At 38.1% G+C, this 23,679-nt stretch overlaps 1 protein-coding gene across 1 annotated transcript in view; it reads right to left on the bottom strand.

Annotated features, from left to right (window-relative positions):
- STXBP4 (syntaxin binding protein 4) overlaps positions 1 to 23,679 on the bottom strand; it is a 230,976-nt gene that overhangs the window by 88,117 nt on the left and 119,180 nt on the right. The gene's annotated exons all lie outside the window — the stretch shown is intronic.

Raw genomic sequence — 23,679 nt, 5'->3', positions numbered from 1 at the left:
AGATAACTTTCAGTATGGACTCTCCAACTTCACACATTTAGGAGAGAATTTTGAAAATAAGAGAAGCAGAAGAAAATTGAAAGTGCAAAATAGAAATAAGAATTGGCTCAAAAGATAAAAAGAGCAGACTTCTACAAAAGTCAAGCAGGTGGTAGGGCTCATGTTCTATGAAGGTTTTTGCAGCTTCATCAGATCCTGCTGAGAGATTTATAGTGTTAAGGGCTTCTCGGTGGTCCAAGCCCCAGGAGCCAAATCTTATTCCTAGACGTCAGTCTAAGAGCTACCTCCCCATTTTGATTTAAGCCAAAAGGCAGAATTCAGTAGCAAAATATACAGCCATTTCTATAGGATGCAATGCTCACCACATTTAGAACAACCCTGAGGGAAAGGCATTACTAAAAACCATTTTATACATAATCAACAGAGGCTCAGAGAGGTAACATAACCTACGCAAGGGTAGACAGCAGTGCCAGAATTTAAACCCAGCTTTACCTGACTCCAACATCAATGCTCTTCTCACCATTTTCCTCCACCACTAGATGACAAAAACAAAAACAAAACTATACACTCACTGTATTTTTCACCTTAGGAAGTGGATGGTGTGGCCCAAAGCATTTGCACTCTCAAAAATGTGCCTTGGTGCTGGCTCAATAACAGTTCCCAGGACACCAACATAATTTAATATTGCACTTGCTATAATGTAAACCATTTCTTTCTTTTTTTTTTTTTTATTTGATGCAGAAATTGTTTTTCTCTGCAATGGAACTTTCTGCTCCAATTGCCGTGGCTAATATTCAACTATGGCTATTTTAATTTTCTGGAAGCTTTTACAGGACACTTGCTTTTGTTTGAGCCTAGGGGAGGGTTAGAAATATTTTTACTACAGGACATATTTTAAGGGTCAATTTTTCATTCATACATTCAGTAACTATTAAGTACTTACTGTGTGTCAGTTTCTGCCTCAGGTACTGAAGATGGAGCACCTAACACAATACAAAGTCCTCCTTTTGTCCCCCGATATTTACAATCTAGTTTGGGGAGATGGCAAACTAGAGATAGTCAATGAAGAGCTCACTTAGAAGACTTTGAATCAGAGAACAGCAGAAAGGATGGAGCCACACAGATTTCTGAAAGAAGGAGCTTTCTGGGCAGAGAGAACAGTTTGTGCAAAGGAACTGAGATAGCATTGTGCATCCACAGCATTCTGCATCTTCAGAGAACAGCAAGGAACCCAGGGCGGCCGAAGTAGACAGCAGGAGAGGACAGGAAGAAGGGGGTGCGGGACGTGGGGGTAAAGTGCTCACAGGTCTCTGGGCAGGGATGGTGCTGGCATGGAGTGGCAGATCTCGAGAGCTTTTGTAGGCCGTTGTAAGGACTTTAGTTTTACTCACAGCCAGAGGGAAACCAACTGGAGAGTGCTGAGCAGAGACACGGTAAAAGGACACCTATCTAACTAACACATCAGCCAGTTCATCCCAGGCAATCAAGGGTTATCAGCGTCACCAGGGGATCAACCTCACAGAAGACTGCACGAGTGGGAGGCAACGGCCTAGTGTGTGTCAGCAGGGCTCTAAATGTTCTGGATAGATCACCTCAAATAATCTCCCCAGTGCTGTGAGAGCTATGTCCATTTTTACCCTCATTTAATAGACAGGAAACTGGAAAGTTAAGTAGTTTGCTCAGAATCACAAACTTAGTAAGTTGGCAGAGCTGGGATTTGAACCCAGGCGGTCTAGTTACAAAGTCCACGGTCTTGGCTACAGAATATGCTAAAAAACCAATTATCTTGTAGATGACAACATCATTGGTGCCCAGCCCTGCATGAGCTTAGGATGTGGCCATTACAACACACTCAAACACATTTGAGGCTGCTACACCGTTCCCCATTTTCCATTCAATCAGGCTAGGAAAAAAATAATATTGTCACTGAAGAGAAAGGGAGGGGCAGAGAATTCACCATAGCAGCAATGAAGAATAACTAATTCGATGATTTGTCTCCTTCACATTTGCTTCATGCAGCCTTTATTCCTCTATAAAAACAGCACTTTTATTTTTGCTCAAAGAACGCTAGTTAATTAAATGAAGAATCTGAATGGAATTTATATAGCCATTATAGTGCACTGATGGTAATGCGGTGTGGAATGCAGTGGGGTGGTAAGAGATGCAGAGGTTTTGATGCTGAATAAATTCATGCCATTTCTTTTGTAAAAGTATAACTGTCAGGCTGGTAAATGTGACCCCTTAGCAAAGTTCTAGCCCAATTCCCACTGAATGGCTGTTTAAAAGATTAGTGCATTGAAATGATGACTCTTAGAGGAAGCAGTAAAGAAAAGATAGCAGCCGTGTGCCACATTTAGCAATACAGGATCACATAAATCCATTTTTTCTTTTCCTCCTGGGCTGTTTTCTAATAACTGTAAAGCCTCCTATGTCAGTAATAATTGAGCCAGAATTTCCCTAGTACCTCACCATGAGCCTGAAATCCAATCAGGCGAAATGTGGCAGCCAGTTCACTGATTTACTCTGTGTTAGGTACAGATTAATTCAGTTTAAAAGTTAGAAAACGTTGGATCATAAAATAGCAAGGGAATTCCAAACAAGCATCTACTTCTTCTTCACTGACTATACTAAAGCCTTTGACTGTGTGGATCATAACAATCTGTGGAAAATTCTTAAAGAAATGGGAACACCAGACCACCTTACTTGTCTCCTGAGAAACCTGTATGCAGGGCAAGAAGCAACAGTTAGAAAAAGACATGGAATAATGGACTGGCTCAAAATTGGGAAAGGTATACATCAAGGCCATATATTGTTACGCCGCTTACTTAACATATATGGAGAGTACATTATGAGAAATGCCAGGCTGAAAGACTCACAAGCTGGAATCAAGATTGCCGGGAGAAATATCAACAACCTCGGATATGCAAGTGATACCACTCTAATGGCAGAAAGCAAAGAGGAACTAAAGAGTCTCTTGATGAATGTGAAAGAGGAGAGTGAAAAAGCTGGCTTAAAACTCAGCATTCAAAAAACTTAAGATCCTGGCACCTGGTCCCATTACTTCATGGCAAATAGATGTGGAAAAAGTGGAAACTGACAAGTTTGACTTTCTTTGGCTCCAAAATCACTGTGGATGGTGAGTACAGCCACAAAATTAAAAGACACTTGTTCCTTGGAAGAAAAGCTATAACAAACCTAGACAGTGTATGAAAAAGCACAGACATCACTTTGCCAACAAATGACCATATAGCCAAAGCTATGGTTTTTCCAGTAGTCATGTACAGATGTGAGAGCTGGACCATAAAGAAGGCTGAGCGCCAAAGAATTGATGCACTCGAACTGCGGTGCTGGAGAAGACTCTTGAGAGTCCCTTGGTCAGCAAGGAGATCAAATCCGTCAATCCTAAAAGAAATCAACTGTGAATATTCATTGGAAAGACTGATGCTGAAGCTCAAGCTTCAATACTTTAGCCACCTGATGCAAAGAGCCAACTCACTGGAAAAGATCCTGATGCTGGGAAAGACTAAGGGCAGTAGAAGAGGGTGACAGAGGATGAGATGGTTGGATGGCATCATGGACTCAAAGGACATGAGTTTGAGCAAATTCTGGGAGATGGTGAAGGACAGGGAAGCCTGTTGTGCTGCTCTCCAAGGGGTCACAAAGAGTCAGATAGAACTTAGCAACTGAACAACAAAGATGTAATAGCAAATCAGAAAAATCAACGAAAGTATTACACATTTTAATATTAAGCAGTACAAAGAAATGCACTAAAAGGGAATCCTAAATTATGAAGGCATATCTCTGACTTAACATTTTTTAGTGACATTGAGAAAATGCCTTCAACTTACACTGTCTGGTTGTTAAATCAGGATTTTCCACCTTAGAATTTCACAACGAACCTTCAGGGAAGATCAGACCAAATTCTTTGAAAATATACTTCACACTAATGAAAATCTTTGTAGGCTACAAGAACTTCGCTACGTGATTGTGTTGAGACAAAGGGCTGCATAAACTCAGACCAAGGGCAGCATAAGCTCAAAGGACAAAATATCATGTTTTTCCATATACAGCACTTTTTTCCCTTTAAGGCACTGTTGTTGTTGCTCAGTCACTAAGCAGTGTCTGACTCTTTGTGATCCCATGGACCGAGCATACCAGGCTTCCCTGTCCATCACCAACTCTGGGAGTTTACCTAAACTCATGTCCATTGAGTCTGTGATGCCATCCAAACATCTCATCCTCTGTTGCCTGCTTCTTCTCCTGCCCTCAGTCATTTCCAGTATCAGGGTCTTTTCCAGTGAGTCAGCTCTCTGTATCAGGTGGATAAAGTACTGGAATTTCAGCTTGAGTGCTTCCAATGAATATTATGTTGATTTCCTTTAGGATTGACTGTTTTTATCTCCTTGCTGTCCAAGGAACTCTCGAGTCTTCTCCAGCACCATGAGTTGACAGGCTACTTTATGGTCCAGCTCTCATATCTGTACATGACTACTAGAAAAACTATAGCTTTGGCTAGAGACCTTTGTTGGCAAAGTGATGTCTCTGCTTTTTCATATGGAGGCTATGTTTGCCATAGCTTTTCTTTCGAGGAATAAACATCTTTTAATTCTGTCGCTGGAGTCACTGTCCACAGTGATTTTGGAGCCCAGGAAAATAAAATCTGCCACTGTTTCATGAACATGATATTGAATAAAAAATATGGGCATTAGATATACTTCAGAATCTTAGATACGATTTTTTTTTTCATTTTCTGGCTCTGTAATTCTCCAACACTCAGGTTTTTCATTTGTATAAGGGTAAATAACAGCATCCACTTTATAAGCTCAAAACAACTCTCACAATAAGGGTTAAAGAACTACAGCTCTCGGTACACTTTATCCCTGTTCCTCTTCATTGTTTTCAAATAGACACATAATCACCAATGTGAGGAGAGAGCTAGACTGGATGAAATGACTGAGGCACTCAAGCAGTTCTCTGGAAGTAAAACGTGCACATGTCTTTTTTAACGTTAGCAACAGTTATGTAAAACCTTCCCTTCTCTAGTTGTGAGTTTTAACGGCTCCCCAAAGTAGAAGGAAAAAGCACTAACTGCAGTTGCTCATTTGTAATTAGGTAGCACAGCCACATCACTAAACTGAGAAGTTCTGTAATTTTTAAGCTAATCAGTAAATCTTTCACAATGTCAGCTGCTGACAGGAGAAAAAAGAGGCCTCCAAGAGATATATGTTTTAGTGTACTGTAACTTATGCTACCAAGCCCAAAAGAATACTTCTCTTATCAGCTTCCTACATCCACTCATTGGAAAACCCTTCTTGGTCTTGGTCCCATTACAGCCTGTGAAAAAGACTAAGGGTTACTGCAGGAAGGGGGATGTTGAAGGAAAAATGTTTAAAAGCAAGCTATATTTAGGTTCCTTAAGTATTGATTTTATTAAAATATGCTTAATGTTCCTCTCAAGGGATGATATCAAATAATTTGCTAGTGGTTCATCCCTTAACCACGACATTCTTGGAGGAGAAAATGAATTCACAGAACTTTATGTAAGTCTCCGACGTGTGTTCTTTCCTTCCCTTTTGCCTTCTCCGGGTGTACATCCATCCCTCTCTTCCGCCTCCATACCTAACCAGTTATCAGGCACTGAATTCTTCACTGGTGCTGTGTTTGCACCATTCCTTAATATCCATTCTTACCACCAAGCTATTATTCATGTCTTTAACATCTCACGCATAGGTGCACACTGTGTACTCTGTTCTTCACTATAATGTACTCTGCATACTTCTGAAGGATCAATTTTCCTGAAATATTGCCTAGGAAACAAACCTAGATAAAATGCTAGTAAGTACATGGTACATGATAAATATATTCTCAATCTCTATACTTCAAGGTTCTCCACTATTTGTTCCATATCAGTCTTTCCAGTTTTAGTACACTGACTCTCTTATGGATTAACATATCCAAGTGCGTTCACTTATCAATTTCCCAGACTAAACTCTCTCACCTCCAAAATACTTTTGAGCACAATATTCCTTCCACTAGGTGAATATATATTTTCCTCTTTTTTTTCCTTCATCCAGCTGCCATCTGTTCTTCAAAATCTTCTTTAGATTTTATCTTTTCTCCTCTTTCCAGACCACTTAAGCTTAAAATGGTCTTGGCTGTGGAGCGGGTTCTTCTCTAGTTGCAGCAGAGCGGGCTGCTCCCCAGGTGTGGTGCATGGGTTCTCCTCGTGCAGTGGGCGCTCTCGGTGCGGAGCACGGGCTCCAGGGCGTGCAGGCCTCAGAAGCTGTGCTACGTGGGCTCAGTAGTTGTGGCTCCGGGGCTGCGGAGCACAGGCTCAGTAGTTGCGGCACACAGGCCTCACTGCTCCACGGCATGTGAAAACTTCCTGGAGCAGGGATCAAACCCGTATCTGCTGCATTGGCAGGCAGACTCTTTACCTCTGAGTCACCAGGGAAGTCCTCCCGTCCTTTTATCCTTAATAATATCTGTTGTCTATAATTACTCCATAGGCTACTTAGCATTTCCTACTGCTCTGTTAAACCGTCATGAAAATAATATTTTACTCTCAAACTTTCTAATGTCAAAAGATCTTGACTGACCAAAGTAGAGCACAAGTTGTCTGAGAGTAAAACCCCTACTTAATACTAACAGGTCCTCCATTCAACATAAATATGACATGTAACTGAGTCGACAAATAGTTAAAAAGACTTTTTTGTTTTTCAAATATAATTGCCTTATAGAATTTTGTTAGGTATAAAGCTTTCATATGAAGGTTTCAATTTTACAGCAATATTAGTAGAATTGTTTCATTTAAATAATTACAATAACAACCAATAAGTCATGCTATGAAAAATAGCACATAATGAAAAGCAAATCATTTCATCATGCTCTCTTTATACATGAATTAAAACAAATACAGTATTTATCAAGTAAATGAAATTATATCTAAACCATGTGGAATGAATACCAAGGTCGAAAAAGGACAGAGAGCTACAATTTTATTGCTCGGTTTCTCATTAAATAGATTTAAAAATTATGTATACCAAGTTTATATTTCCCTAAAATTTATAATTTTCCATCATAAGTTAATATAATGAATATATGCTCTCAAGGACTATATAATCTTGAAAGTCCTGTCCAATCATACCCAAATCCTTGATTCTATGATTCATGTGGTGACACTCCTTTGTAAGCGTGAAAAATGATAGATATTTGTAAGCCCAACAAACAAGATTTTCTTTAGTTTGTATGAAAAAGAAAAATCCTCACTTTGCAAAGGAAGACTTGGTTAAACTTTCTGGAGAAAAAGCAGGTCAATCAAATTATAATTAGCTCTAATTAAACCTCCCAAGAGCTGTCAATTTCTTTACCTGCAGCTGCCTCATCTTCCAAAAGCTGCAAAATTGAATTCTGCCTCTGAACATCAAAGAAAATCAAAGAAACAATGTTTAATCTCTGTTTATAAACAGAAGTCCCTAATCAAAGACAGACACACAAGTACATCTATCTAATAAATTTTACCCTGTGAACTCTGCTCACAATATAAATATTAGTTAAAACCTTGTTTTGACAATATACTTAACCCTGAACATGTATTTTCTGGTTTAGTGAGATTTGGCATAAAAGAAAACTATTTTCCTATTTCTCCAGTCCTGGTTACAAGTGTACCAAAAGAAGATAGTATTGGAAGCTTCTTTAATAATCAGAATTTAAATCCTGTTCAGTGACACCTAGTATCACTCAGAGGCTACTTTTCCAGTTGTCAAATATTTAAAATTCATCTGAAGTTTGGGGTTTAAGAACAGAAATGTATTCCTTCCAAATTAACCTTTAGAGAATTCAGTTAGGATCAAAATTTTATCAAATTTTGTTCGTTTTGATGGAACCTGACCAAGAATTCCAAATTTGAATCTAGCTATAATAAGATCTGGGATTCCTTGGTAGCTCGGCTGGTAAAAAATCCACCTGCAATGCAGGAGACCGTGGTTCAATTCCTGGGTCAAGAAGATCCCCTGGAGAAGGGATAGGCTGCCCACTCTAGTATTCATAGGCTTCCCTGGTGGCTCAGATGGTAAAGAATCTGCCTGCAATGCAGGAGACCTGAGTTTGATCCCTGGGTTAGGAAGATTTGCTGGAGGAGGGGATGGCAACCCGATCTAGTATTCTTGCTTGGAGAATCCCCATGGATAAAGGAACCTAGCAGGCTACAGTCCTAGGCGTCACAAAGAGTCAGATACCACTGAGTGACTAAGCATAGCACAGCCCATAATAAAATCTAGATAATAAACAAGATTCTTAAATTCATTAAGAAGAAAAAAGTCAGTGAGAACTGATAAGCAAATACTGAAAAAACAACAACAGTAAGAAGGAAAAACAGAAAACAAATGAACAAATAAGATGGGAAATGGCCTAAGAATTTAAGGTATATATAAAATATAAAAATTGGTACTAGCCAAAGAAGAGTCAGATGAAACATTCATCCACCCAATATTTATTGACAAAGCTACTGGAAAAATTAAATTGCCCCAAACTGACCCCTAGATTATATGAGAATTTACTTTATGGTCATAGAAAGTGAAAGTATTAGTTGCTCAGTCGTGTCCGACTCTTTGTGACTCAATGGACTGTAACTCGCCTGGCTTCTCTGTCCATGGGATTTTCCAGGCAAGAATACTGGATTGGGTTGCCATTTCCTTCTCCAGGGGATCTTCCTGACCCAGGGATCAAACCTGAGTCTTCTGCATCACAGGCAGATTCTTTACCATCTGAGCCACCAGGGATGCCCAATGGTAGTGGAGATACCACATAAAAATAAATGGTGTGACAAAAAGCTATTTGGAAAAGAAAGTATAAAGTGTAGCTTCTCATCACATACCCTATACAACATAGAATAATTTCTTATTCTGTGAGCTAAACAAAGAAATAGGAAGAAAACTAGGCAAATAGGTATCCAAAATTGCTAGGAATAAAATTTTTAAGTAGTCACGTATGGATGTGAGAGTTGGACTATAAGGAAAGCTGAGCACCAAAGAATTGATGCTTTTGAACTGTGGTGTTGGAGAAGACTCTTGAGAGTCCCTTGGACTGCAGGGAGATCCACCCAGTCTATCCTAAAGGAGATCAGTCCTGGACGTTTATTGGAAGCACTGATGTTGAAGCTGAAACTCCAATACTTTGGCCACCTGATGTGAAGAGCTGAGCAGGAGGAGAAGGGGACGACAGAGGATAAGATGGTTGGATGGCATCACCGACTCAATGGACATGGGTCTGGGTGGACTCCGAGAGTTAATGATGGATAGGGAGGCCAGGTGTGCTGTGGTCCATGGGGTCACAAAGAGTCGGACACAACTGAGCAACTGAACTGAACTGAAAATTTTTTAAAGTTAAAAGAAAATGGAGAACTCACAAAGAAACAGAGACTTGACAACACATAACCACCTATGTTTAAAAACTTTAAAAAAATTAGAAAGACAATTTGTATATAGAGGAAAACAAGTGAAATGAAATTGAGAGTTAAAATGTTTTAATTCATAATATAAGTGAATGCATATTTTCTAGTTTTATCAAAAACAATTTTCTAGTTTTAGCCACAGATTTGATAGAAGTAAGATTAACAACTACAATGTAGAGATCTTATAAAATGATGTGGGAAAGTGGGAAACAGTTATTTAGAACAGAAGTGAAGAAGAAAAAGCAAGAGTAGGAAAGGAATGCAAATGAAATATAAGGTGCATATATGGTCACAAGAAATGTATCAGGAAACCAGCTGCCTTGGATATGAAGAACTGTGATGCAATTCATAATTTAATTTGAAATCCATGGTCATAGAAAATCTTTGGTATATCTAACATGGATGACAATGAATCAAAGTACACAAACATTTTCAAATAGGGTGATTTATTTATGTAGGGTTAGGCAGGACTAGAGAACTCTTACTTTTAATTCTAAAATAGTTTGTGAATAAATCATTTAACACAGTGTCATGAGTCCCATAACAAAGTAAGAGTAACAAAAGTGTTTCTCATGTTAAACTGCCAAGAAAGGAGTTTTATGGTATCAACTGCCTTATCACTACTTCCTCCTTGAGTAAAATTTACTAGTTTGTCAGCCAAGGTAACATATATTGCTCTCACTTTGTGTTAAGAAACATAAAATGTTTGGCATCTGCCTAAATGTTTGAAATATGCCCTGGAAAGGTACTCTCTTAGCAACTGACTTATGGAATGTTACAGATTTATAATTGCTTGTTTTTGGTTAAATAAGGAAAATTATAGGCAGCATACCTACTTTGGTGTACAATCACGCCTCTGACAACTCACCACCTCTAGGGCACTTATTCTGAAGGGCTTTCTAGAAAGTGATGATTTTGCTTTGTTTTTTCATTTTTCTTACTAGATTGAGAGCTCCTTGAAGATTATGTCTAGCTTTCACACTGCATTCACGCAAAATAAGAATTAAATAAAAGAAGCTTAAAGATTTCCCTCGCCAAGTGGCCCTTATAAGTTACTACAGGCATGTGTGAAAAAACTGACGAAAGAATGGTAAATGTGGTCCCTGAATAGCTAGAAAAAAAGTGGCTCATGGTACGGAAACCAGAATCCTAACACCAGTTCTGATTAAGCCAACTGATACAGAAAATACCGTAATCAAACTGAACTGAAAGGTTTCTATGAACAAGAGCACTTCCCTCCCAAATTTCTCTTAACACTGAAAATTCTGGGAGTCTGTTTAATTTAACACAATTAAAAGGATTCTACAGTATCTATACGGTAGTAAAATTTCTATCAGACTTCTTAAAATAGCAAGAACTTTCCTACATTATAAAGAAACAACTATCTGGTTACTTGGAATATACACGTTTGTTCAAAGCTTGTTTAAAATGCTATACTCACCTTCAGTGAATCACTAGCTATGGGTGCTGTCTGGAAACAGTAATGCCAACTGGGCTGTTTTTGTGTTCTTTTTCCAAGCAAGCAGTCTTTAACTTAGGCAGTTTCTTGGGCAAACTCTAACATTGGACACAGGTCATTTTTTGATTCTCATTAAGGGAATTAGGAAAACAACAGAATGGGAAAGACTACAGACCTCCTGAAGAAAATCAGAGATACCAAGGGGACATTGCATGCAAAGATGGGCTCGATAAAGGACAGAAATGGTATTGACTTAACAGAAGCAGAAGATATTAAGAAGAGACGGCAAGAATACACAGAAGAACTGTACAAAAAAGATCTTCATGACCCAGATAATCACGATGGTGTGATCCCTCACCTAGAGCCAGACATCCTGGAATGTGAAGTCAAGTGGGCCTTAGAAAGCATCACTACGAACAAAGCTAGTGGAGGTGACTGAATTCCAGTTGAGCTGTTTCAAATCCTGAAAGATGATGCTGTGAAAGTGCTGCACTCAATATGCCAGCACATTTGGAAAGCTCAGCAGTGGCCACAAGACTGGAAAAGGTCAGTTTTCATTCCAAAACCAAAGAAAGGCAATCCCAAAGAATGCTTAAACTACCGCACAATTGAACTCATCTCACACGCTAGTAAAGTAATGCATAAAATTATCCAAGCCAGGCTTCAACAATACGTGAACTGTGAACTTCCAGATGTTCAAGCTGGTTTTAGGAAAGGCAGAGAAGCCAGAGATCAAACTGCCAACATCCGCTGGATCATGGAAAAAGCAAGAGAGTTCCAGAAAAACATCTATTTCTGCTTTATTGACTATGCCAAAGCCTTTGACTGTGTGGACCACAATAAACTGTGGAAAATTCTGAGAGAGATGGGAATACCAGACCTCTTGAGAAATACCTGCCTCTTGAGAAATCTGTATGCAGGGCAGGAAGCAACAGTTAGAACTAGACATGGAAAAACAGACTGATTCCAAATAGGAAAAGGAGTATGTCAAGGCTGTATATTGTCACCCTCCTTATTTAACTTATATGCAGAGTACATCATGAGAAATGCTGGGCTGGAAGAAGCACAAGCTGGAATCAAGATTGGCAGGAGAAATATCAATAACCTCAGATATGCAGATGACACTACCCTTATGGCAGAAAGTAAAGAACTAAAGAGCCTCTTAATGAAAGCGAAACAGTGAAAAAGTTGGCTTAAAGCTCACCATTCAAAAAATGAAGATCATGGCATCTGGTCCCATCACTTCATTGGAAATAGATTGGGAAATAGTGGAAACAGTGGCAGACTTTAGTGTTTGGGCTCCAAAATCACTGCAGATGGTGACTGCAGTCATGAAATTAAAAGACGCTTACTCCTTGGAAGGAAAGTTATGACCAACCTAGACAGCATATCAAAAAGCAGAGATATTACTTTGCTAACAAAGGTCCATCTAGTCAAGGCTATAGTTCTTCCAGTGGTTATGTTTGGATGTGAGAGTTGGACTATAAACAAGGCTGAGAACCAAAGAATTGATGCTTTTGAACTGTGGTGTTGGAGAAGACTCTTGAGAGTCCCTTGGACTACAAGGAGATTCAACCAGTCCATCCTAATGGAAATTAGTCCTGGGTATTCATTGGATGGACTGATGCTGAGGCTGAAACTCCAATACTTTGGCCACCTCCTGTGAAGAGTTGACTCATTGGAAAAGACCCTGATGCTGGGAGGGATTGGGGGCAGGAGGAGGAGGGGACGACAGAGGATGAGATGGCTGGATGGTATCACCGACTCGATGCACATGAGTGTGAGTGAACTCCGGGAGTTGGTGATGGACAGGGAGCCCTGGCGTGCTGCGATTCATAGGGTCACAAAGAGTCGGACATGACTGAGTGAACTGAACCAAGGGAATTAAAGTTGAAAAATCAACCCAAAGTTTATTTGATATGTTTTTCCACTCAGATTGCTATCATTATCAGTTCAGTCGCTCAGTCGTGTCTGCCTCTTTGTGACAGCATGGACTGCAGCCTACCCAGCTTCTATGTCCATCATCAGCTCCTGAAGCTTGCTAAAACTCATGTCCATCGAGTCTCTGGTACCATCCAACCATCTCATCCTCAGTTGTCCCCTTCTCCTCCTGCCCTCAATCTTTCCCAGCATCAGGGTCTTTTCCAATGAGTCAGTTCTTCGCATCAGGTAGCCGAAGTATTGGAGCTTCAGCTTCAACATCAGTCCGTCCAGTGAATATTCAGGACTGATTTCCTTTAGGATTGACTAGTGGATCTCCTTGCAGTCCAAGGGACTCTCAAGAGTCTTCTCCAAGATCACAGTTCAAAAGCATCAATTTTTCAAGTGCTCAGCTTTCTTTATAGTCCAACTCTTACATCCGTACATGACTACTGGAAAAACCATAGCTTTGACAAAACGGACCTTTGTTGGCAAAGTAATGTCTCTGCTTTTTAATATGCTGTCTAGGTTGGTCATAGCATTTCTTCCAAGGAGCAAGTGTTATTTAATTTCATGGCTGCAGTCACTATCTGCAGTGATTTTGGAACCCAAGAAAAGAAAGTCTGTCACTGTTTCCATTGTTTCCCATCTATTTGCCATGAAGTAATGGGACCAGATGCCATGATCTTAAGTTTTTTGAATGTTGAGTTTTAAGCTAGCTTTTCCGTTCTCCTCTTTCACTTTCGTCAAGAGGCTCTTAGTTCCTCTTTGCTTTCTGCCATTAGGGTGGTGTCATCTACATATTTGAGGTTATTGCTATTTCTCCCAGAATTCTTGATTCCAGCTTATGCTTCATCCAGCCTGGCATTTTGCATGATGTACTCTGCTTCTAAGTTACATAAGCAGGGTGACAATATACAGCCTTGATGTACTCCTTTTCCTATTTGGAACCAGTCTGTTGTTCCATGTCCAGTTCCTAACCTGCATACAGATTTCTTAGGAGGCAGGTCAGGTGGTCTGCTATTCCCATCTCTTTCAGAATTTTCCACAGTTTGTTGTGATCTACAGACTCAAAGGCTTTAGCGTAGCCAATAAAGCAGTAAATAGTTTTCTGGAACTCTCTTGCTTTTTTATGATCCAATGGATGTTGGCCATTTGATCTCTGGTTTCTCTGCCTTTTCTAAATCCAGCCTGAACATCTGGAAGTTCACAGTTCACATTCAGTTGAAGCCTAGCTTGGAGAATTTTGAGCATTACTTTGCTAGCATGTGAGATGAGTGCAGTTGTGTGGTAGTTTGAACATTCTTTTGCATTGCCCTTCTTTGAGACTGGAATGAAAAGTGACCTTTTACAGTCCCTGGCCACTGCTTAATTTTCCAAATTTGCTGGCATACTGAGTGCAGCACTTTCATAGCATCATCTTCTGTGATTTGAAATAGTTCAGCTGGAATTCTATCACTTCCACTACCTTTGTTCATAGTCATGCCTCCTAAGACCCACTTGATTTCGCATTCCAGGATGTCTGGCTCTAGGTGAGTGATCACACCATCCTGGTTATCTGGGCTACTATTGTAGGAGATTTATAATTTCTTTTCTCAAAGAGGATGCTTTTTTGCTTGTTTTGTTTATTTGCTTATTAAAAATCACTTTAACGTCACTGCAGATTACATATAGTTGTAAGAAATACAACAGAGAGGTTTCCTGTACTTTTCACTCAGTCTTGTCCAATGGTGATATCTTGCATTGAAATAGTAGAACATCACAGTCAGGAAATTTCATTGATACAATTCACCAACCTTAATCAGATTTCACCAGTTTTATATACATTCAGGAATAAAAGGAAACAACTGATAAATACCTAAAACAACTTATATGGGACCCAGACGAATGATGCTGAGTGAAAAAAGCCAATCCTCAACAGTTACATACTATATGATAACATTTATGCAACATGCTTGGGAAGACAAAGTTATAGAGAACTGATCAGTGGTTGCTAGGTGTTAAAGAGATGGGGTGTGGACGGAGGTGGCTGAGACTATACAAGAGTAGCAGGAGGGATCCTTGCTAGAAAATACAGGCTGACATTCTGTGGTTACAAGTGACCATTTGAAATGGGAATACAGGAACATTTTATTACAGTCCCCTTTCAGAACAGAAAAAAACTGACAAATATATGTAGTTTACTTCTTTTTTCCCTCTAAAGATGAGACTGACATCTTGGAATATCTGCTAGTTTCATATGGAACTATTGGAAAAAGTTCAGATCATTGGAGAAGAATAAAAAGGGTATAAGAACTCACATCAATTCTAAAAGTTAGAGGCTTTACTGTTTCTTTAATAAATGTACAAAATCAACAAATCTCCCCAAGTATGAAAACGTGAATATTCTTTAGTAATCATATATTGTTGTTCCTTGAAGAGATATATTTCATTTGTTCTTAAAGTTTCCTTTGCTGTTTAATCCATAAAGCAAGATAGCTGAGATGCCAGCTGTTCCAACTGTATCTAAGGTCATGTTCAACTGTCCACAGAGAATCCTGTGCTGATCTAACCTCAGGTTTCAGCCTCAGGACTTCACACCCTCCTCAAATGTTCCACCCAATCTTTGCACAGGTGAGGTCAACTACAACCAGGCTTATCTGAACTTGGAGAAGTTGCCAAATGAACAATTTCCTCTGTTTCTTTAGGGCAAGGACTGGTTTAGACAAGCTAAATATTTTGGCTTTGTACTGTTCACCAATTCATTGCTGCCTCAGGTCATAACAGTATGCTGAAAGAAACTTTAAAAACAACTTGTGTGAGACCAAGTTTTAGAAAGCTCTTGATCAAAGAAGTTGCTAGAAAAATGGCCCATGCCTGTTAAAAGTTGTTAGAACTTGAAGAAAAAATAACAAGCAGTACACATAATTTCATGGGAAATTGTGTTCATGATTTTAAACGGTAAGGTTGGATTATTCTATAAGGCATGAAAACTCGTAAAATATACTTAGATTTTGGAGAATACTATGAACAGTTCTTTACAAAACAGTATTCTGGTAGCCATCCCTGGTGAAAAAAAATACAAAGGGACCTGATTCTTCCAGTAGAAAAGGAGGCTTTCACAGCGTGTTCTTTCGTTTTTTCTCTCTCTCTTCCCCTGCTCTCCCTTTTCCCCATTCTACCTGTCTTCCAGTCTTCAGTTCGTCAATGCTTTCTTCTTGGGCTACTACACTAAATGAAGCTAAACTCATTTCTATAATTTAAATAGCTATTGTACCTTAGAAAGGGAAGATTCCGCTTTTAGAATCAGGTCTCACAATAATTCAAGCAAAAGTTTTAAGTAAGCATAGGTTTTCAAACCGTTTCATTTCCCTTTGGAACTAACTGGAAACCAGAATTGTAAAATAAATTGAAAATCAATCTACTGGTGTTTTAACAATTAGATTACTTATATATTTAAAGGTTGCATATGGTGAAATTATTAGTACTGTACTGGTTGCATGTTAAGATCTTCAAAAGGATACTTAATAGAGGGGAAGAAACTTTGCCAAATTTCATACAATTCAAATTTCTGGTTTTTAAAAGTTTTTAAGAAAAGAGTTAATAAAAATTACATTCTATTTATAATTTTTAAAGACATGCTAACTGTAAAAAAAGAAATCAATCCTTAGAAAAGTGGAGTAGTATTTTCTAAAACACAGAAACTCTTTTATTAACAGTAAGTCAGAAATCCCCTTAAACAGAATAACATTTCACATACATAAGAGAATATAACTGGTATACATGGTCAATTAAATTTAAAAAAATTGAAAGTTTTAGGATTGATTTTGGGTCATATATATTTATTGCAAGTGTTTGTTTCTGAAGTGAATAGTTGTCTCAGTATGTACACGTGTTTGTATATACAGACACACATATATAATATTTTAAAAATTGTTTTTGTTAAAACTAGAGAATATATATTAATCTATACTATGAATTAAAACATTTTAATTCTCAATCTCATTTCTCCTGTTTTGTTAATTGCATTATTGCAGACTCTCAATCACCAAATTACAAAGCCTTGATTGCTTTTCCTGATTATTACTGCACATGCTATCCCTGTTAAGTCTGGATGACTTGACCCTCCTGGTATCTCTCACACGGATGCCCCTGGTATACTTGATACAACTCTATGCCTACTATCCAATTAAATCCTCCTTTGCTTTTTATTTGGGCATGCACTTCTAAAGTTTTAAGGTACATTACAGATCACCCAAGGACTTGTTAAATGCAGATTGTTTTAGTAGGTCTGGGGCAAGACTTGAGACTCTGGATTTCTAAGTTTCAGGTGTTCTGACCCTGCTGGTTCTTGACTACTCTTTGAATAGCAGGGATGCAGAATTATGGATCTGCCCTGTCCAGTGAGGTAGTCACTGCCTATATTTGGCTATTGAGCCCTTGAGATATAGCTGAGTTGACTGAAGGACTGAACTTTTCATTTAATTTTCATCAGTTTGCAGTTAAGTTTAAAAGCTTAATAAGCATAAAATACTTTTCCATTACCCCCAAATTTACTATTTTGGTAGCTATTTACTATTTTATATAGCACTTTTTTCATTGTATCATTTAAGACATTAGTGTTGAATTGTGCCTGTGTCAGGCAAGTGAAGCTGTTAAGCTGTATACATAAACAACTAATCTGGTCACTGTCAATTAATTAATTAAAAAAAATTTTTTATACAATAAGTGTTATCTATTTTATGTAGACAGCATGAGTTACAGTAATACTTGTATAAATCATGATGTGTAATTAAATGAAAATACTTATTTTTATTAGACTATAGTTAAATTATTTATACTTAAAGAAGTTGGTATGGAGAAAGTTTTTTTAAAATGAAGACATACTGATGAAGAATAAGATGAATTAGCTAGTAATGCAAAAAAAAAAAGAGGAAAATATTTTGAAAATTTTATGATGAATGCAATTGCAATTTACAAAGCTGTTTGTTGTAGAAAGTTTTTTTAACCATATGAAAAGTGAGCAATTGAGAGATTTTTGCAAATGTGTGATGGGCTTGTTAAACAGTTTTCTCTTTAATTTCCCTGGTGGTCCAGTGGTTGAGAATCTGCCAGTCAATGCAGGGATTACAGGTTGGATCCCAGGTATGGAAGACCCCACATGCCTGGGAGTAACTAAGCCCAGGACCCACAGCCAGTGAGTCTGCTCTAGAGCCTGCCAGTTGCAGGGACAGAGCCTGGGCGCCTTAGAGCCTGTGCTCCACAACAAGAGGAGAGACGGCAATGAGAACCCGCGAGGAAGGGACGAGCAGCAGCCCCTGCTCCTGCAACCAGAGGACGCCTGAGCATTGCAATGAAGACCCAGAGCAGCCGAAAATTAAAATAAATAAATAAATAAAAGATTTCTCCTAACAGTTAAGTAAGAACTAATGAAGTTAGTCAACATGAAATCAGAAGTAAACGTTCAACATTTGTTAAGTTTGATCAGCTTGGTTGGCTTTCTTGCGTAAAAGAGTAAACCATTTCTAAACCAATATTTTAATTTTGGTCTTGATAGAAGAAATATTTTATAAAAATAAAAGATCTTCAACTATTTCACACAGGTTCACAGAATACAAGACATTTCTAACAATATCAATGTTCAAATGATTTAAAATTTGAAAAACTGCAAGTACTTTACTTCAGCTTTAGATGAGCCACATGATAATGAGATAATATTAAATGCACACTTCAGGCAGGTATTGTCTCTTTTTCTTTTTTGGCTGCTCTATACAGCTTGCAGGATCTTCTCAGAACAGGGATCAAACTTGAGTCCCCACAGAGAAAACACAAGTCTTAACCACTGGATCACCAGGGAATTCCCAAGGGAGGTACTGTCTTAAAGGACTTCCAAATTTACATAAGGTTGTCAATCTACAGCCTAAAAAATTCAGACTTATGGCATAGACATTTTAACTTTTACATGTGTCATATGAGACTTTCAGTTGGATAATGAAGAAAAGTTTGAAAAAAAAATATTTTTTATTGTAATAGAAGGTCCTCCAGCTATGTTGAATCAAAATTTGATTTGTTGGCATTTTCAAACAACAGACTGTTTTCTTCATTGTTTCATGCCATTGCAGGATTTATTTTGAAAATTTCTGTCTCAGTTCTTGAAGTTGACCATATGAAAACCACCATGGACACAGCTGTTAACCTTGTTTAATGTATATGTGCAAATTTGATGGCTAGTTACTAGTTTAAAAGTGGGATTTTAAAGATCCTGTGCTCTTTGCTAATGCTACTTGGTTGAGTTGTGAAAGAGCTTAATGAAGACTTACTGTATTTTTAACTTCAGTTGAAGATTTTCTTAAAAGAAATGATTGGTTGCCTAATACTTAACAAATAAAGACCAAAAAATGGAAGTGTGATTTACATTTTATTATCAATATCACACTGTAAATAAATTTGAAGCTCCAAGGAACGAGAAAGCTTATTTGTGAAGCTAGACAAGTGTAAGAATTTATACTATACTGAAAATTTTCAAATGCATAAGTCAGTAAGAATGATTTACCTATTATCTAACACAAATCATTATGTAGATTTTATTACTCATAATATGTAGATTGGGCTCAAAAACCTTAAAAATTTTGACATCTGCTTAGCTGATATAGATAAATTTACAGTTGTTTTCAGTATATGCAATACTCCTTTGAAACTGACGGTAACCAGAATTAGTGACATACTTAACTTGAAAAGATGCAGTTTTGAAGGGATTTTGCTTTAAAGACTGAATCTTCTAAAAGCATGAAAAAATTTTGCCAAAGGGACATAAATATTAAAAGAAAAAGATTTTTGGCATTCATTTCAGTTACTACAAACTTTTTAACTTTATTTGGAACATTTGGGTATATGAATCTACTTTTTAACTATAAATTCTGTTAAACAAAATCACAGCAGTTATTTCCAATGAAAATCTAGTGCATGCATTAAGATACACTTTAAGTGTAAAGTAACACTGGACTTCAAAAATACAGTATGAGAAAAGAATGTAAAAATGTCTAATGAATTTTTAATACTTTTCATGTCAAAATGACCATATTTTAGATATATTAGACTAAAAATTTATCTAAGACAATTTTACCTGTTTCTTTTCATGCTTTTAAAAAATGTGGTTACTAGAAAACTGACAAGGCATAGTTGGTTTCCAATATATTTCTATTAGAAAGTGCAGGTCTAGACTTTTATAAAAGCCTCTTATCTGATACTCAATTATTTCCAAATCTGCTGTTAGGTTAACTTTCTTAAAGTATAGATAGTCTTCATTCACTATTCTTCATCCATCCATTCACCAGATATTTACTGAATACCTACTCTACGTCAGTGATGGTTCTAAGGTAAATTAGAGAACACGTGAAAGACAGCTGCCCTCCTCAGGAAGCTTACCCTCTAGTTGGATACAGATAAAGGATACAAGTTTAACAAGCAAGCAATACACAAGAAAGCAATCAGAAATGCCAAAACCTTATCCACCCACAGTGAGAGCTGGAGCGTTAGTGGGGTAATGGTGCAAGGAGGTAGAGGGGCTGGAGAACAAGGAGGGTAGGTGGGGAAAGTAGTCAGGGATGGGGTTACTGAGGAAAAGGGGTGTGGAGTTGGGGTAGGATGGCAGACCAGGGAGGGTAGGCTTTGCAGGATTTGGGCTTTCACTCTGAGATGGAAAGTTATACAGGTTCTAACAAGTTTTAAAAGCCTATTTCTGGCTGCTGTGTTCAGATTAGACTGTATGGGGGTGGGGCAAAGGTAAAAGCTGGGTGATCTGGTAGGAAGTTATAGTTTCAACAGACAAGAGATGATGATGGCTTAGACTAGTGATGGAAGTGATAAAAAGTGGCAAAACTGCAGTTTTTAAACAGGAGGGCCAACAAGTTAGATGTAGAGTGTGAAGGAAAGAGGAGTCACATTATAGATGGAACAAGTTGATCTTTCTTCTCTTGTCAAATAACTTCAATGGCAATCCATTGTCTAAAATCTTAGACTGGTATTCAAGTGCATGCCTGCTTTGGTCCCAACACAAAGACTCCCCGACAGCCCTCAGATGTTATTTCCTAATGCTTTCATCTGTTCATGTTTTCCTTATGTCCCCAAGCCTTTAATAATGACAAGGGGATGATGATGAACTAATACAAATACAAATTATTATTATTATTTTTTAGGAATTTATTATATTCCTGGTAGTTTTAGGCTCTTAAACTCTCAAGTCCTATGAACAAATTATAAACAGATGTTAGCATCACATATTAGATACAAAAACATTAAGAGATAATAGTTAAATTAGCATACAAAGTCAGCTGATTTTGACGCTCAAGGTAAGACTTTTTCTTTCATACCATGATTTTCAGGTTGCACTCTCTGCTTGGAGTGCTCTCCCCTTCACATGTATGGTCTAGTTCATGGGTCACCTTTTCTCTACAAAGTCTCCTTATTCTCTCAGTCAAAATTAGGTTTTATTCCTCTAATAAAATTGTTAAATAATTTTCACCTATTTCTCTGCACCTAATAATTCTTCTATTATTAATAATAATGACCATAATAGTTAATATTATTAAATAATTACTATGTGCTATAATATATATATATATACACACACATGCTATCATATTACCTTATTTTATTAACTATGCTTGATATTCCAAAACTTTAAAGTTCTAAGCATTCTGAAGGAAAAAAAAATTTAATTAAATGGAGGAAAAAACCCACCTTCTAATTTATTTTATATGTAAAAATTAAGAAAGAATATTTGTAAATGGGATTCCCTGGTGGCTCAGATGACAAAGAATTCACCTGCAAGGTGGGAGAACCCAGGTTTGATCCCTGGGTAGAGAAGATACCCTGGAGAAGGGAATGGCTACCCACTCCAGTGTTCTTGCCTGGAGACTTCCATGGAAAGAGGAGCCTGGCAAACTATAGTCCATGGGATAGCAAACACTTGGACATGACTGAGCGATCAACACTTCACTTTTCACTTATAAATGTCCACTTGCAGGATCATGGAAAAAGCAAGAGAGTTCCAGAAAAACATCTATTTCTGCTTTATTGACTATGCCAAAGCCTTTGACTGTGTGGATCATAATACTGTAGAAAATTTTGAAAGAGATGGGGATACTAGACCACCTGACCTGCCTCTAGAGAAATCTGTATGCAGGTCAGGAAGCAACAGTTAGAACTGGACATGGAACAACAGACTGGTTCCAAATAGGAAAAGGAGTACTTCAAGACTGTATATTGTCATCCTGCTTATTTAACTTCTATGCAGAGTACATCATGAGAAACGCTGGGCTGGAAGAAGCACAAGCTAGAATCAAGATTGCCGGGAGAAATATCAATAACCTCAGATATGCAGATGACACCACCCTTATGGCAGAAAGTGAAGAAGAACTAAAAAGCCTCTTGATGAAAGTGAAAGAGGAGAGTGAAAAAGTTGGCTTAAAGCTCAACATTCAGAAAACGAAGATCATGGCATCTGGTCCCATCGCTTCATGGCAAATAGATGGGGAACAGATGGGGAAACAGTGGAAACAGCATCAGACTTTATTTTTTGGGGCTCCAAAATCACTGCAGATGGTGACTGCAGTCATGAAATTAAAAGACGCTTACTCCTTGGAAGAAAAGTTATGACCAACCTAGATAGCATGTTGAAAAGCTGAGACATTACTTTGTCAACAAAGGTCCGTCTAGCCAAGACTATGGTTTTTCCACTGGTCATGTATGGATGTGAGAGTTGGACTGTGAAGAAAGCTGAGCACTGCAGAACTGATGCTTTTGAAAGACTCTTGAGAGTCCCTTAGACTGCAAGGAGATCCAACCAGTCCATTCTGAAGGAGATCAGCCCTGGGATTTCTTTGGAAGGAATGATGCTAAAGCTGAAACTCCTGTACTTTGGCCACCTCATGCGAAGAGTTGACTCATTGGAAAAGACTCTGATGCTGGGAGGGAATGGGGGCAGGAGAAGGGGACGACCGAGGATGAGATGGCTGGATGGCATCACTGACTTGATGGACATGAGTCTGAGTGAACTCTGGGAGTTGGTGATGGACGGGGAGGCCTGACGTGCTGCAATTCATGGGGTCGCAAAGAGTCGGACACGACTGAGCGACTGAACTGAACTGAACTGAACTGCAGGATGCAAAGATACACTAAAATGTAAAAAGGCCTGGCCGTATAAACTGATGCAGATATAGCACCAAACTACAAAAAAGCTTAATAAAATGGAGGTCTAAAAGTTTTTGGTCAAAAAAATAGAGGACTTTTACAGACTTTGTATTTGGAAATAACTTCAAGTGTACACAAGACCTGCAAGAGTAGGAACAGTACAAAGAACATCTTTACATTCTCTGCCCAGATTTACCTAATTCAAGTCACTTTTTTGCCAACATGTTCATGAGTGAGAAATAAAGTATTCTTGCAAGCCACTGACATTTTGAGGTTGCTGCTACCAAGATTTTGCAGACTCTCAATCTCTCACATATATACATTTGTATATACACACATATGTAAATATGTACACACATATTCTAACTATTCAAGGGTTCTTTATCCCTACTCAGTATTTCTGGGGTAAAAGGATTTCTCTTACACAACCATAGTACAGCTATCAGATTTAAGAAATTCAACATTGAGCCAATACTATTATCTAATCTGTCATCCGTATTCCAATTTTGTCAACTGACTCAATAACATCCTTTGTAGTGTTTTCCTCATTCCAGTGCAGGATCGAGTCTAGGGTCAGGTGTTTTATTTAGTTTCATGTCTCTTTACCCTCTTTTAATCTGGAACCTCCCCCCACCCTTCTCCCCTCCCCTCATCCTTTCTTCATTTTTCTTTCTTCCGT

This window comes from Capra hircus, chromosome 19, assembly GCF_001704415.2.
Source record: "Capra hircus breed San Clemente chromosome 19, ASM170441v1, whole genome shotgun sequence".
Taxonomy (NCBI): domain Eukaryota; kingdom Metazoa; phylum Chordata; class Mammalia; order Artiodactyla; family Bovidae; genus Capra; species Capra hircus.
The sequence above is the reverse complement of the archived record's forward strand: the minus strand, read 5'-3'. Positions and strand labels throughout refer to the sequence as shown.